The sequence below is a fragment of the Hemitrygon akajei genome, chromosome 4 (assembly GCF_048418815.1).
Source record: "Hemitrygon akajei chromosome 4, sHemAka1.3, whole genome shotgun sequence".
NCBI lineage: Eukaryota > Metazoa > Chordata > Chondrichthyes > Myliobatiformes > Dasyatidae > Hemitrygon > Hemitrygon akajei.
In genome coordinates this window covers 154,738,514-154,751,588 of record NC_133127.1, presented here as the reverse complement: position 1 = coordinate 154,751,588, position 13,075 = coordinate 154,738,514, and the positions used below count along the sequence as shown (strand labels likewise).

The 13,075-nt window shown below is 40.1% G+C and overlaps 1 pseudogene; it reads left to right on the top strand.

Annotated features, from left to right (window-relative positions):
- The first annotated feature begins 6,079 nt into the window (after nt 1-6,079).
- LOC140725962 (sin3 histone deacetylase corepressor complex component SDS3 pseudogene) lies at nt 6,080-7,023 on the top strand (annotated as a pseudogene).
- Nucleotides 7,024-13,075: the final 6,052 nt, after the last annotated feature.

Sequence of the window (13,075 nt, the reverse complement as noted above, 5' to 3'; positions counted from 1 at the left end):
TCGCGGATGCTCAAGTCCCTTATTCAACCTGTATCAATGCAGTGGACCTTAGGACCCAGCGGAACCCGAGACCTTATTTTACCTGTCTCAGTGCGGTGGACATTAGGACCCAGCGGTAGAGATCTGAATCCGTATTGTTTCTGTTCACGAAAATAATCACGATAACGATTGAAAATAAAGTGGAAATAATAAAGTGGTCGGAAAGAAGTGAAACGCCATCGGTCATTGGAAAAGCATTAGGCTATGTCGGTCAATGATCGGAACAACTTTAAAGGATAAAGTGAGAAAGGCTGTGCCCTGATAAAAGCTACAATTATTACTAAGCAATGCAGTGTTTAATTATTGGGTTTTGGGTTTTTGATCCTCCACATCAACCCGGCACGGTGGAGAGCGCACTCCATAGCGATCTGTCACTAGATCGAACTTGGGAACTTCCCGAGCCTGGCGCTGAAACATACATTCTTAAGTGTTTTATATGCATAGAAAGGTAAAATATATACTATATACAAATGCAACATTTGACTAACTGACGCTAAATAATACTGGATGTACCTGTTCCGACTTTCTTAGTAAGAGAACTTCCGATTTTTTCAATCCTGATCCACGATAACCCATGCACATCCTCTTGTATACTTTAAGTCATCTCTAGATTACTTATAATACCTAATACAATGTAAATGCTATGTAAAATAGTTGTTATACTACATTGTTTAGGGAATAATGACAAGAAAAAAAGTCCGTACATGCTTGAACAACAAGTGCTGGAAGAGCACCTCCGGGTTTTCACAATTCGCGGTTGGTTGAATTCGCGGATGCGGAATTCGCGGATAAGGAGGGCCGACTGTAGATGTGTAACAGCCTAATGTAACATTATATGGAAATACAAGATAACACTGATGCAATCATGTTTTGTACATTTAACAAGGTGCTTTATTAATGCAAATAAGTTAGTCAGTTTTTCAATGTTCATCGTCAGCCGGGTCTATCTGTCCGTGAACTCCCTGTCAGTTGCCTCCGTATGCTCCAGTATTTGTTTTTTTTTTGCTTTTAAGTTCTCCTGCACGAGAGCCAACAGCAGCCCATTGTTTAAGTTTTTCTAGTCTGTAACTGCACAAACACGCACTTTCACGGCGAGATTCAACACCAAGCATGTTGCTTGTTTTCGGTAGATGTGTCCTGCGCATGCGCAGTAGGAGGAGATTCGCCGAAATCTCCATTTCAATGTGGACGGAGATATTTAAAAAAATGCATAGTGTGGACGCCTATCGTTTTTACGTGAAACCGGTGTTTTCAAAATTATCCGGTCTCGTGTGGATGTAGCCTTAGAAATGAGCTTCTTACATTCTTATAACATTCAAAGGCTTATGGCACCTGGCATCAAATGGCAGAAAAAGCAAGACAGGGAGGAAATGAAAGACTTTAAACAATGAGTAAATGAAACTAATGTAATTTCATGTGTGGAGACACAAGAGCCTGCAGATGCTGGAATCTGCAGGAACAAACCATCTGCTGGAAGAACTCAGTTGGTCAAGCAGATCTGTGGGAGAGAAAGGAACTGTCAGCCTTTTGGGTTAAGGCCCCTGTGGAGAGGACAGATAGTTAGTATATAGAGATGAAGGGGAAACTTGAGACAGGGACCAGTGTCATCTTCTGTGTCATTTGCTCCCCATTTGCACCTTATTAGTTGCCCAGCCCTTATTTCACTCAAATACTTAAGAAATAGAACAAGAAAAACACAACTAATTGTAACAATCAAATCTATCATGTTTGTCTACAGCTTTTCATCTGTAACTTGAAATTTAGATGTGAGTGTTTTGGATGGGCAAACTATTGTAAAAGCTTATTGCAGGTGGATGGAAATTCAAACTATCGGTCCTTTCTTTTAGCTCCTCCAAGGAGTCCTATCTCTCTTATTAAGAATGAAGTACAGGTGTTCATATTAAAAAGTAATCCATGGTACTTACAACATACAATTGAACAATAGTTATTTTGGACTTCAATTAAATGTCAGTCAATCTTTAGCTAAACTGTAATTATGTTTTCATGGTAGATTTATAATTTTAATGAGTATTTGAATGTTTCAAATACCACTGGGTTTCCTTCAGCCTTGTTTAAGATGGAGGCACAACAATAAATAAGTCATGGTTACAGCTTTCTTTTTCTTTTTAATTTCTTGTAAGCTTCACTTTTAAGAATAACAGTTATTAGTAAGTTTAATTTTTTTCAGAATGAATGTAACTAAACGAATGAAAATAAAATTAAGAAATTTGGAATTCACATTTTTAACTCTGTCATTTGTACTTAGGTTTCATTCTATGGTGCCTGCGTAACATTTTATTGACAAACTTATTAGTAAGGAGATGCAGGGAATTATTTGCAGCAAGTTAATTTTCTGTGTAGATTAACTTGAATTTTCCCCTGTAATACGACACCCATCTTGATGCATTGAACAACTAGCTACCTAACATAATGAGAGTTTTATCAAGTGTTTCAAATTTGGCTTTATTTAAATAACATGGTTCTGGGCATTGCAGAGGTCTCTTCATTTTGTGGAATGAAATGGCATTGCATTTGCAGCATTGAGATCCAGAGCTAGGCATTCTTGGAGCTTGGAGCACAGTAGGGATGAATTTCCCTGTTTTCTCATCCCAGGCTTTATCTCAGTAGATCTAGAGGAAACTCTTTAAGGTGCTATACGAGGAATATCCAGCTAAGAGTTGCTACATTAAAAACATAATTGTACTGTATAGCCTACATTATAATAAGGGACTACTTTATGTTTTAGTAACACGTCATTGAATGCACTATTAGGCACATATTGAGCATGTGTTATTAGGCGCGTATTGATCTGTATATGTGGGCCGAGTTCGGTTGCTGCCAGTAAAGAACCATGAAACTTAGTTCCTGTCTCCAGCATTTTTATTAATAGCATTGTTGTGTAACCAGGCCATATACACAACAAATTGGCGACAAGGTTAATGAACCTACATTGTATCAGAACACCGTGTTTTCATTGATAATGACACTTGGAGGAGGAGCGCAAGGAATGAGCCAAGGAGCGTGAGAAGGAGGCAGAGCGAGGCCATGAGTCTGAAAGGAAGCGGGAGCACAGCTGGGGTCGGAAACATCAGGAGACCAAGAGACACAGTTGGAGCTGCAGCATGTCCAGCCGAGACCACAGCCGGTGCTGACCCCAGGAGCTGAGGGTCTGACTGCCCCAGAAGGGAGATAAAATGGAGCGACACACACACATCTAGACAGAGTGCGCTCATTGCGCTAGCAAAAAGGACACGTGAGTCAAAAAAAAGGAGAATGGGGCTAAATTAACATAACAAAGATGGCGATGATTGGAACCATTACAGCATTTGATAGTAGCATTGAAGACTGGGCAACTTATATTGAAAGACTGGAGTTATATTGTGATGCTAACGATGTTAATGATGAAAAGAGAGCCAGCATCTTAGTCCACAGCGTCTGGTCCACAGTAGACCAGATAATTTTGAAAACGCCAGTTTCACGTAAAAACAATAGGCGTCTACACCAGGCGTTATTGAAAATACCTCCATCCACATTAAAACAGGTATTTGGGTGAATCTCCTCCTACTAGACATGGGCAAGACACATCTACAGAAAACAAGTGACATATTTGGTGTTGAATCTTGCCGTGAAAGTCTTGGTGTGCATTTGACCAGTTACAGACTAGAAAAACTTGAAAGGAAATTGCCAAACAATGGACAGCTGTTGGCTCTCACGCAGGAGGACTTAAAACTAAAAAACATATACTGGAGCGTATGGAGGCAATCGGCAGGGAGTTCACAGACAGTATGACCCAGCTAACAATGAACATTGAAAAACTGACTAACTCTGTTGCAGAGGGATTTGCAATGATGAGGAATATGATGCTCCCCCCAGTACTTCTCACCGCCACAATACCACCCTCACAGCCACTACAATAGCTACACATACGGACACACAGACCCCGGGTGGCCCCACCAACATCTTCCCCACTCCCACAGAGGGGTCACCCTGGAAACATTTCCTACAGCCATAGTCTCTTCACCGATGAAAGGGGCGACAGCTATAACTAAATGCAATTAAGGCTTGTTACTGGGCAAAAATGAAATTTGCTGTTACCTCATTTGTTTGCCTTTTGCCATGTCTTTCTGTATTATTTTGCTGTATTTAACGTGCAATAAAATGAGTTACTGGGCAAAACTGATTTTATTTTTACCTGAGTAAAAGTGAATCTTACAATTTTCCTTTCTTGGCCTTAACATTTTCACGTCTATGCCAAACATAAGCTACCACTTAAAAATGATATTTTGAAAGTAGTGACAATTGCATCTGTTGAATGTTTGCACAAGCAATACATTAATAAAGCATCTTGTTAAATGTATAAAACATGTCTGCATCAGTGTTATCTTGTATTTCCATACAATGTTACATTAGCTGCTACACATCTATTGTCAGAGAAGTACTTGCATAAATAGGTAAACCACCTTCATACAAGCAAGGACAGAAAACAGGGAGAAGTGAGTATACTTATTTATTCAGTAAGTTATGGGCCAAAGTATTTGGTGAGTGCACTCTAACTCTTCTGGCTTCAGTCTTGTTGCTGTCTGTTCTGAAATTGTTAGGTTGTGTGGGGGGTTGAAATTCTCTGTCATACCGCAAAGCTGCAGTAACATTCTGCTCAGAGACAGTCTCCTGAAGCCGTCCGCCATTGTTGTTGTGGTGTTGGAGGTTGTGTTCAAGAAAACAATGAAATGCCGTGCTGCCGCCATCATCTGTTCCGGCACATCATGACAGCGTTTTAAAAAGCTTTGGTTCCCCCATACACACTACACCGCCCAATCGGCGTTTTCAGATTTACACACTCTGGAAAGCATTTTAGAAAAGCTCTGTTTTCAGGGGAGGAAAATGCAGTTTCAGTGTGGACGGAGGAGCAAAACAAAGAGGAAAAAGCTTTGGTTATGGATTTATCTGGTCTAGTGTGGACGTAGCCTTAGTATTATGGGAGCAAAAACATATGGGCTGCTACGGAGCTTGTTAACCCCTGAAAAGCCAGCTAACAAAACATTCAAGCAAATGGCAGACACTCTCCAACAGCATTTAAACCCCAAACCAGTGGTCATTGCTGAAAGATTTAAATTTCACAAACGGAATCAGAGCAAACATGAAAGCATTTCTGAATATTGTGCTGAATTGTGCAAATTATCAGAACATTGTCAATTTGGAGCTGGTCTATCAGACACACTGAGGGACAGGTTAGTGTGTGGCATGCACTGTGAAACCACACAGAAGAAGCTCCTGGGTGAAAAAGACCTTACATTAAAGAAGGCGCTGAACATTGCAATATCAACGGAAACAGCAACACGTGGTGCTTCAGAGATACAATAAAAGTCTCTGGAATATGCTACGAATAAAATGTCACTGAACAGAAATGAAGGAAAGAAACATTACCATTGTGGGAACAGGTCACATGACCCTGATGACGGTTGGTTTAAAGACAAAGAATGCAGAAACTGTGGCAAGCAGGGCCACATTGGCAGAGTATGCAAAGCTAGTCAACAGCAGAAAAAGGGCAAAATGCAGAGAAACAAGAAATCTCAGAAAGGAAAAAACAACAAGGTTCACAAAATGAAAGAAGACAGTTCTGATGAAAACAACTCAGATGAAAGTGAATTGTCTTGTCTGCAACTTCACAGTGTGAAAGAGACAGATGATCAAAGAGTAATATGGATCACTCCACAAGTGGCAGGTGTGAGACAAAATGAAGTTCGATATAGGCTGAGCTTTAACAGTGATCTCTGGACACGACTATAAATGACTGTTTTTGCACGTACCTCTGAAACGAACTAAACTACTGCTAAAGACTTACACAGGACAGAAAATGCATCCTGAAGACAAAATTAAAGTGACAGTGACCCACGGAGGTAAAACATAGCAACTGAACCTCTATGTACTGAAAAATGGAGGACCACTGTTGCTGGGATGTGAATGACTCAAGAGAATTCAGTTAGATTGGCACACCATCAAGGCACTAGATGTGTCAACAAAGGAGGGCAGCTCGGCAGTGATGTCCACAGCTCTCCTCTCACCCATTGTCGACTATTACTATGATGAGGAGGAGCTAGACAGCGTTGACAATGAGGACGAACCCAATATCCGTGGCAGCGACTCGGATGAAGATACAGAGGATGCAAGGGAGACAGATATTGCCAATAAGCAGGATGATGAAGACTACCTGGAAGTAAAAGAGTGGATGTACCAGGAGAAGTTGACATCTCTCAAAAGACAGCTACAGCAGTTACAGGAAGGCACTTTGCAGGAGTATCAGAAAAGGATGAAGAAACTAGATCAACAATACAAGGAGAGAATACGAAATGCAGAGCTTTTTCTGCAACTGGAGACCAAACAAGTGGAAAGGAATTATATTAAAGGGAAGAAAGCAGCAGTGAAGGAATTTGAAGATAAAAAATTGAGTTAGAAGAAAAGAAAAAGATGATTGAGAATGAGAGGCTAACAATGGAACTCACAGGAGATTCTATGGAGGTAAAGCCAATAATGACTAGGAAACTAAGGAGGAGACCTAATGACCCTGTTCCAATTACAGACAAAAGACGAAAACCTGCACCTGCACAGTTAAATTACTTACTTAGTTCATTAACGGATGAACAGATAATGGAAGATCTATGAACTCTCAATAAGCTTAAATCTCTGAAAAGACCAGCATCTCTGTCTTCTCTTGAGCATCTTCCCAGCACTCCTGCTGAATCTCCAGCACAAAGATATGAAGCACAAATAGAAGATGGAAAATTATATTACTCTAAGAGATGGTATCATGAAGGTCAGGCTATCTATTTGGAATCTAAGGAGAATACGAAGATTGGCTGTGTAATTAGCTCAGCTGGAACAAATGATATATGGGAAAGGAAGACAAGTGATAGCACAAAGATGCGTATATATCTAGGACAGCTACAGAGAGGAGTCTTCATTATACGGAGGCAATCTGCTGCCTAGAACTCTTAGCAAGTTGGAGGCACACATCTTTTAAACTCCCTATGCTCAGAGGTCAACTTTTCATGACTTTTATATGGATATCTGTATTAAACAAACAAGTTATTGACAGATGTTACCCGGAGAGGCAGAGAAGACCCCCAGAGACTTCAGTTATAAATGGGTCTTAGACCAAAAGTAAAAAAAAAGTTGTTATAATTTGCTATTATTAAGTTACTAAGTAAACAAATAGTAGGCATTTGTATACTAAGGATAAACATATTTGTTTAGCATAGTGCCCTAGTAAAAAAAAAGTTTATACACTATTAAAATAAAAGGGGAGGAGTGTACCATACAACCTACAGTATAATAAGGGACTACTTTATGTTTTAGTAACATGTCATTGAATGCGCTATTAGGCGCATATTGAGCATGCGTTATTAGGTGCGTATTGATCTGTATGTGTGGGCCAAGTTTGGTTGCTGCCAGTAAAGAACCATGAAACTTAGCTCCTGTCACCAGCGATTTTATTAATAGCATTGTTGTGTAACCAGGCCAGATATGCAACAATAATCATAAGCAGAACCCTGACCCTAAAGCCCTTAATTGTTCTTTCCCATATGCTGACCAAGAAATCACCCAGCTGGCCTGTCTGTCACTGAATATTTTTAGGACATGATTCTCATTTTTTGCATTGTTAATGTGGCAATCTGCAAGCACTGTCTGCTCTGTGAAAGCTGGATCTATTAGGTTGGAGACTCCGTTACCACATTCAGCTGTTTCTTATATCCCTTTTGTCTATACTTGTGAGGTCCACTCACATATAAATGTGTAAGGATATGGTAACCAATTGTAAAGAGGCTTTCTATATTATTTACTTGCTCAGTTTTCTCATCCAATTATGTTCAGAAAATAGAGCAGAGTTTAATTAGGCCATGGACGATCTAAGTTAATTTGAGTAAGTAACAACTGATAATAAGGGTAGCACAGAAATGGTATGTTATTCTGTGGCAGAGCATTGTGGAGTGAGCAGGTCCATTAACCAAACTAATAAGGCCATTATCAAATGATAAGAGACAAATGAATGTAAAGCTTTTGAGTTTGCATTGAAAAAGTCAATAATGAAAGAAGATGATGGAAAAGTTCTCAAAGGTAGGTTAGTGAACTTGTGGCACAGAGGCATATGATTTAGTGGCCATTACAGAAACCTCTTTGCAAGGTGGAGATGACTGGGAATTAAATATCTAAGGGTATCAGGTAATACGGAAAGATAGGCAGGAAGGCAGAGGAGGTGGGGTGGCGCTCTTAATTAGGGATGAGATCAGGGTGATTGTGAGAGACGATATAAGATCTGCAGAGAAGAATGTTGAGTCCATCTGGGTAGAGATTAAGAATAGTAAAGGGAAAAAATCACTGGTGGGTGTTGTCTATAGGCCACCTAATAAAAATATAGCAGTGGCAGAGGTGATTAACCAAGAAATAATTGAGGCTTGTAAGAACGGAATGGCAGTTGTCATGGGGGTTTTAACTTCCACATAGATTGGGTGAATCAGGTTGGTCAAGGAAGTCTTGAGGAGGACTTCATAGGATGAATCTGTGATGGCTTTCTTGAGCAGCATGTTAGTGAAACTACAAGGGAAAATACTATCTTAGATCTAGTCCTGTGCAATGAAACAGGTAAAATTAACGGTCTTGTAGTCAGGGATCCTCTTGGAAAGAGTGATCATAGTATGATTGAATTTCGCATTCAGTTGGAGGATGAAATAGTTAGATCTAAAACTAGTGTATTATGCTTGAACCAGGGAGACTGCAATGGGATGAGGGAGGAGTTGGCTAATGTGGATTGGGAGCACAGGCTATTTGGTAGGACAGTTGAGGAAGAGTGGAATACTTTCAAAGAGATTTTTCACAGTGCTCAACAAAAGTATATTCCAGTCAAAAGTAAGGTCAGTAAGTGTGGGGAGAGCCAGCCCTGGATAACTAAGGAAATAAAAGATAGTATCAAATTAAAAGCTCATGTGTACAAAGTCGCAAAGCATAGTGGGAGACTAGAGGATTGGGAAAACTTTAAAAAGCAACAGAGAACAGCTAAACAAGAAATAAGGAAAGGGAAGATAGAGTATGAAAGTAAATTAGCACAAAATATAAAAACAGATAGCAAAAGTTTTTATAAATATATAAAGCGGAAGAGGGTGGCTAAAGTCAACATAGATCCCTTGGAAGATGATAAAGGGAAATTGATATTGGGTGATAAGGAAATGGCTGAGGCATTGAACAACTATTTTGTGTCAGTGTTCACGGTGGAGGACACGTCTAGTATGCCAAAGAAGGATGTTATGGACAAAATGAGAGGTGAGGACCTCGACAAAATCACTGTCACTAAAGAGATAATGATGTGCAAACTAGAGGGCCTGATGGGTTGCATCCCAGGGTACTGAAGGAATTGGTGGAGGTTATAGTAGAGGCGTTGGTAATCATTTATCGAAACTCTCTAGACTCTGGGCAGGTCCTGGCAGATTGGAAGACAGCAAATTTCACACTACTTTTTAAAAAAGGATGTAGGCAAAAGATGGGCAACTATAGGCCAGTTAGCTTAACATCTGAGGTCAGGAAAATGCTTGAAGCTGTTGTTAAGGAAGAAATAGCGAAACATTTAGTAAGGAGTGGTTCCATTAGACAGATGTAGCATGGATTCAGAAAGGGCAGGTCCTGTTTGACAAACTTACTGGATTCCATCTGCCACTTCTTTGTCCATTCTCCTAATTTGTCTAAGTCCTTTTGCAGCCTTTCTGCTTCCTCAACACTACCTCCCCCTCCACCTATCTTCATATTGTCTGCAAACTGAGCTCCTATTTCTTATGTTCTAATGTCCTTATATTCCAGTCCTCTTGAAATGAATGCTAACACTGCATTTGCCTTCCTCATAATCGACTCAACCTGCAAATTAACCTTCAAGAAATCCTACACAAGGACTCCAAGTCCCTTTGCATCTCATATTTTTGAATTTTCTCTCCATTTTGAAAAAAGTCTACGTTTTTATTTCTTCTACCAAAGTGCATGACCATATACTTCCTGACACTGTATTCCATCGGCCACTTCTTTGTCAATTCTCCTAATTTGTCTAAGTCCTTCTGCAGCCTTTCTGCTTCCTCAACACTACCTCCCCCTCCACCTATCTTCATATTGTCTGCAAACTGAGCCACAAAGACGTCAATTCCATTAACCAATTCATTGACATGTAACATAAAAAGAAGTGGTTCCAACACAGACCTCTTTGGAACGCCACTAGTCACCAGCAGCCATCCACAATAGGTTCCCTTTATTCCCACTCTTTGCTTCCTGCCAATCAGCCAATGCTCTGTCCATGCTAGTATCTTTCCTGTAATACCATAGACTCATAACCTGTTAAGCAGCATCATGTGTGGCACCTTGTCAAGGCCTTCTGAAAACCCAAGTGTACAACATCCACCAATTCTCCTTTGTCTATCCTGCTTGTTATTTCTTCAAAGAATTTTAACAGATTTGTCAGGCAAGATTTTCCCTTGAGGAAACCATGCTGACTACAGCCTATTTTCTCATGTGCCTCCATGTACCCCGAAAACACATCCTTAACAATCAACTCCAATATATTGCCAGCCACTGAGGTCGGACTAACTGGCTATAATTTCCTTCCTTTTGCCTCTCTTTCTTCTCAAAGAGTGGAGTGACTTTTGCAATTTTCCAGTCCTCCGTAAACATGCTGGAATCTATTGATTCTTGAAAGATTATTTCCAATGCTTCCACAATCTCTTCATTAACCTCTTTTTTAACCGTGGGGTGTAGACCACTGGATCCAGCTGATTTATCTACCTTCAGTTTTCCAAGCACCTTCTCCTTAGTAATAGCAACTTCAATCACTATTGCCACCTGACACTCTCAAACCTCTGGCAAACTGCTAGTGTCTTCCACAGTGAAAACTGGTGCAAAATACTTATTCAGTTCATCCGCCATTTCCTTGACCCCATTACTACCTCTCCAATGTCATTTTCCAGTGGTCCAATTTCTTTCTTTTTTTAAATTTTTTTTTATTAGTTTTTCAAAACATTTTACAAAATTAAAAACCCCAAATCCCAATGAGGAGCATTAATACAGAGCAAGGTTAAGCATACAATAACAATATGCTACAGAGGAAGAGAATTTAACAAAAAAGCACCTAAATTAAAGACAAGTGAGCTTAGTGTCCTCCCCAAACCCCACAACACAAGAAAAAAAAACAACAATTCCAGACCAACCACCACACAACATAGAGAGTATAAGTCCGGACAGTCAAACTCCCAGACTGTGAATACACTTAGCAACAGAGGATAATAATGCCTACTACCAGAAAAAAAAAGGGAGCTGAAAGCAAGGGACCGAAAAGAAAAAAAAACCCTAGTCAAGAGGAAGGTTATGAAAGTACTCGATAAAAGGCCCCCAGATCTTATGGAACTTTAAATCTGAATTGAGAACTGAATAATGAATTTTTTCGAGGTCCAAGCAGGCCATAATGTCGTTAAGCCATTGCGCATGAGTGGGCGGGGCAACATCTCTCCATCTAAGGAGGATCAAGCGTCTCGCCAGGAGAGAGGCAAAGGATAGTATTCGGCATTTGGTCGGACCCAGACATAAATCTGTCTCGCCCCAAAAACCGAACAGAGCAATTAAGGGGTTAGGTTCTAGGTGCTGATTCAGGATACCCGATAGTGTAGTGAAGATATCTGTCCAGAATTTCTCCAAGCTAGGACAGAGCCAGTACATATGGATGAGAGAGGCCACGCCCCTCTTGCATTTATCACAGAGCGGACTAATGCCAGGGTAGAATCGAGATAGTTTAGATTTAGACATATGGGCTCTATGAACAATCTTAAACTGTAAGAGACAATGGCGAGCACAGAGAGAGGTTGAGTTAACCGATTTGAGAACTGAGTCCCAGCTCTCCTCGGATAAGGAGATATTTAAATCCTGCTCCCAGGCCATTTTAATTTTATCCACAGGGGCCCATCGTAAGGCTGCTAGTTTATCTTGGATAATTGAAATTAAACCTTTACCTAGTGGATTACTGGAGAGAAATAGGTCCATAGCATTTTTCGCAGGCATTTCAGGAAAGTTAGGAATTAAAGGAGCAGTAAAGTGTCGGATTTGGAGATATCTGAAAAAGTGAGCGTTAGGCAGGTTGAACTTAACAGAGAGCTGTTGAAAAGAAGCGAAGCGGTTATCAATGAAGAGATCTTCAAAATGTCTAATGCCCTTCCTGTACCAAACATGGAATGCTGAATCGAACGTGGTAGGTAAAAAAAGATGATTATGTGTGACAGGGCTAGAAATGGAAAACCCCTGGAAACCATAGCATTTCCTGAACTGAGCCCATATACGCAAAGTGTGTCTAACCAGAGGATTAGCTATTGATCTGGGCAGACTGCTAGGGAGTGCAGAGCCAAGAAGTGCAGATATAGATAATTCTTTAGTGGAGCTCAACTCCATTGCCACCCAGTTAGGGCACTCAGGTTGACTGTGGAAGAAAGACCAGAAGGCAGCACAACGTATATTAGCTGCCCAGTAATATAAGCGAAAGTTAGGTAAAACCATGCCACCCTCTTTTTTAGATTTTTGGAGGTGGATTTTATTAATTCTAGAGCGCTTATTCTGCCACAGATATGACAAAATAATAGAGTCTAAGGAATCAAAAAAAGATTTAGGAATAAAAATTGGGATAGATTGAAATAAGTATAAGAATTTGGGGAGAACATACATTTTGACAACATTAATACGACCTACCAAGGACATAGATAGAGGTGACCATTGTACCAGACTCTGTTTTGTAGCAGATGAAAGATTGACAAAGTTTTCACGAAAGAGATCTTTAAACTTCCTTGTGACTGTAATTCCAAGATAAGTAAATTGATTATGGACTACTTTAAAAGGGAGATCACGAAATATTAGTTCTTGTGCTTCTTTATTAATTGGGAAAAGTTCACTCTTATGTAAGTTGAGTTTATAGCCAGAGATCTGGCTAAACTGGTCAAGAAGTGAAAACATTAGAGGTAAGGATGTAGACGGA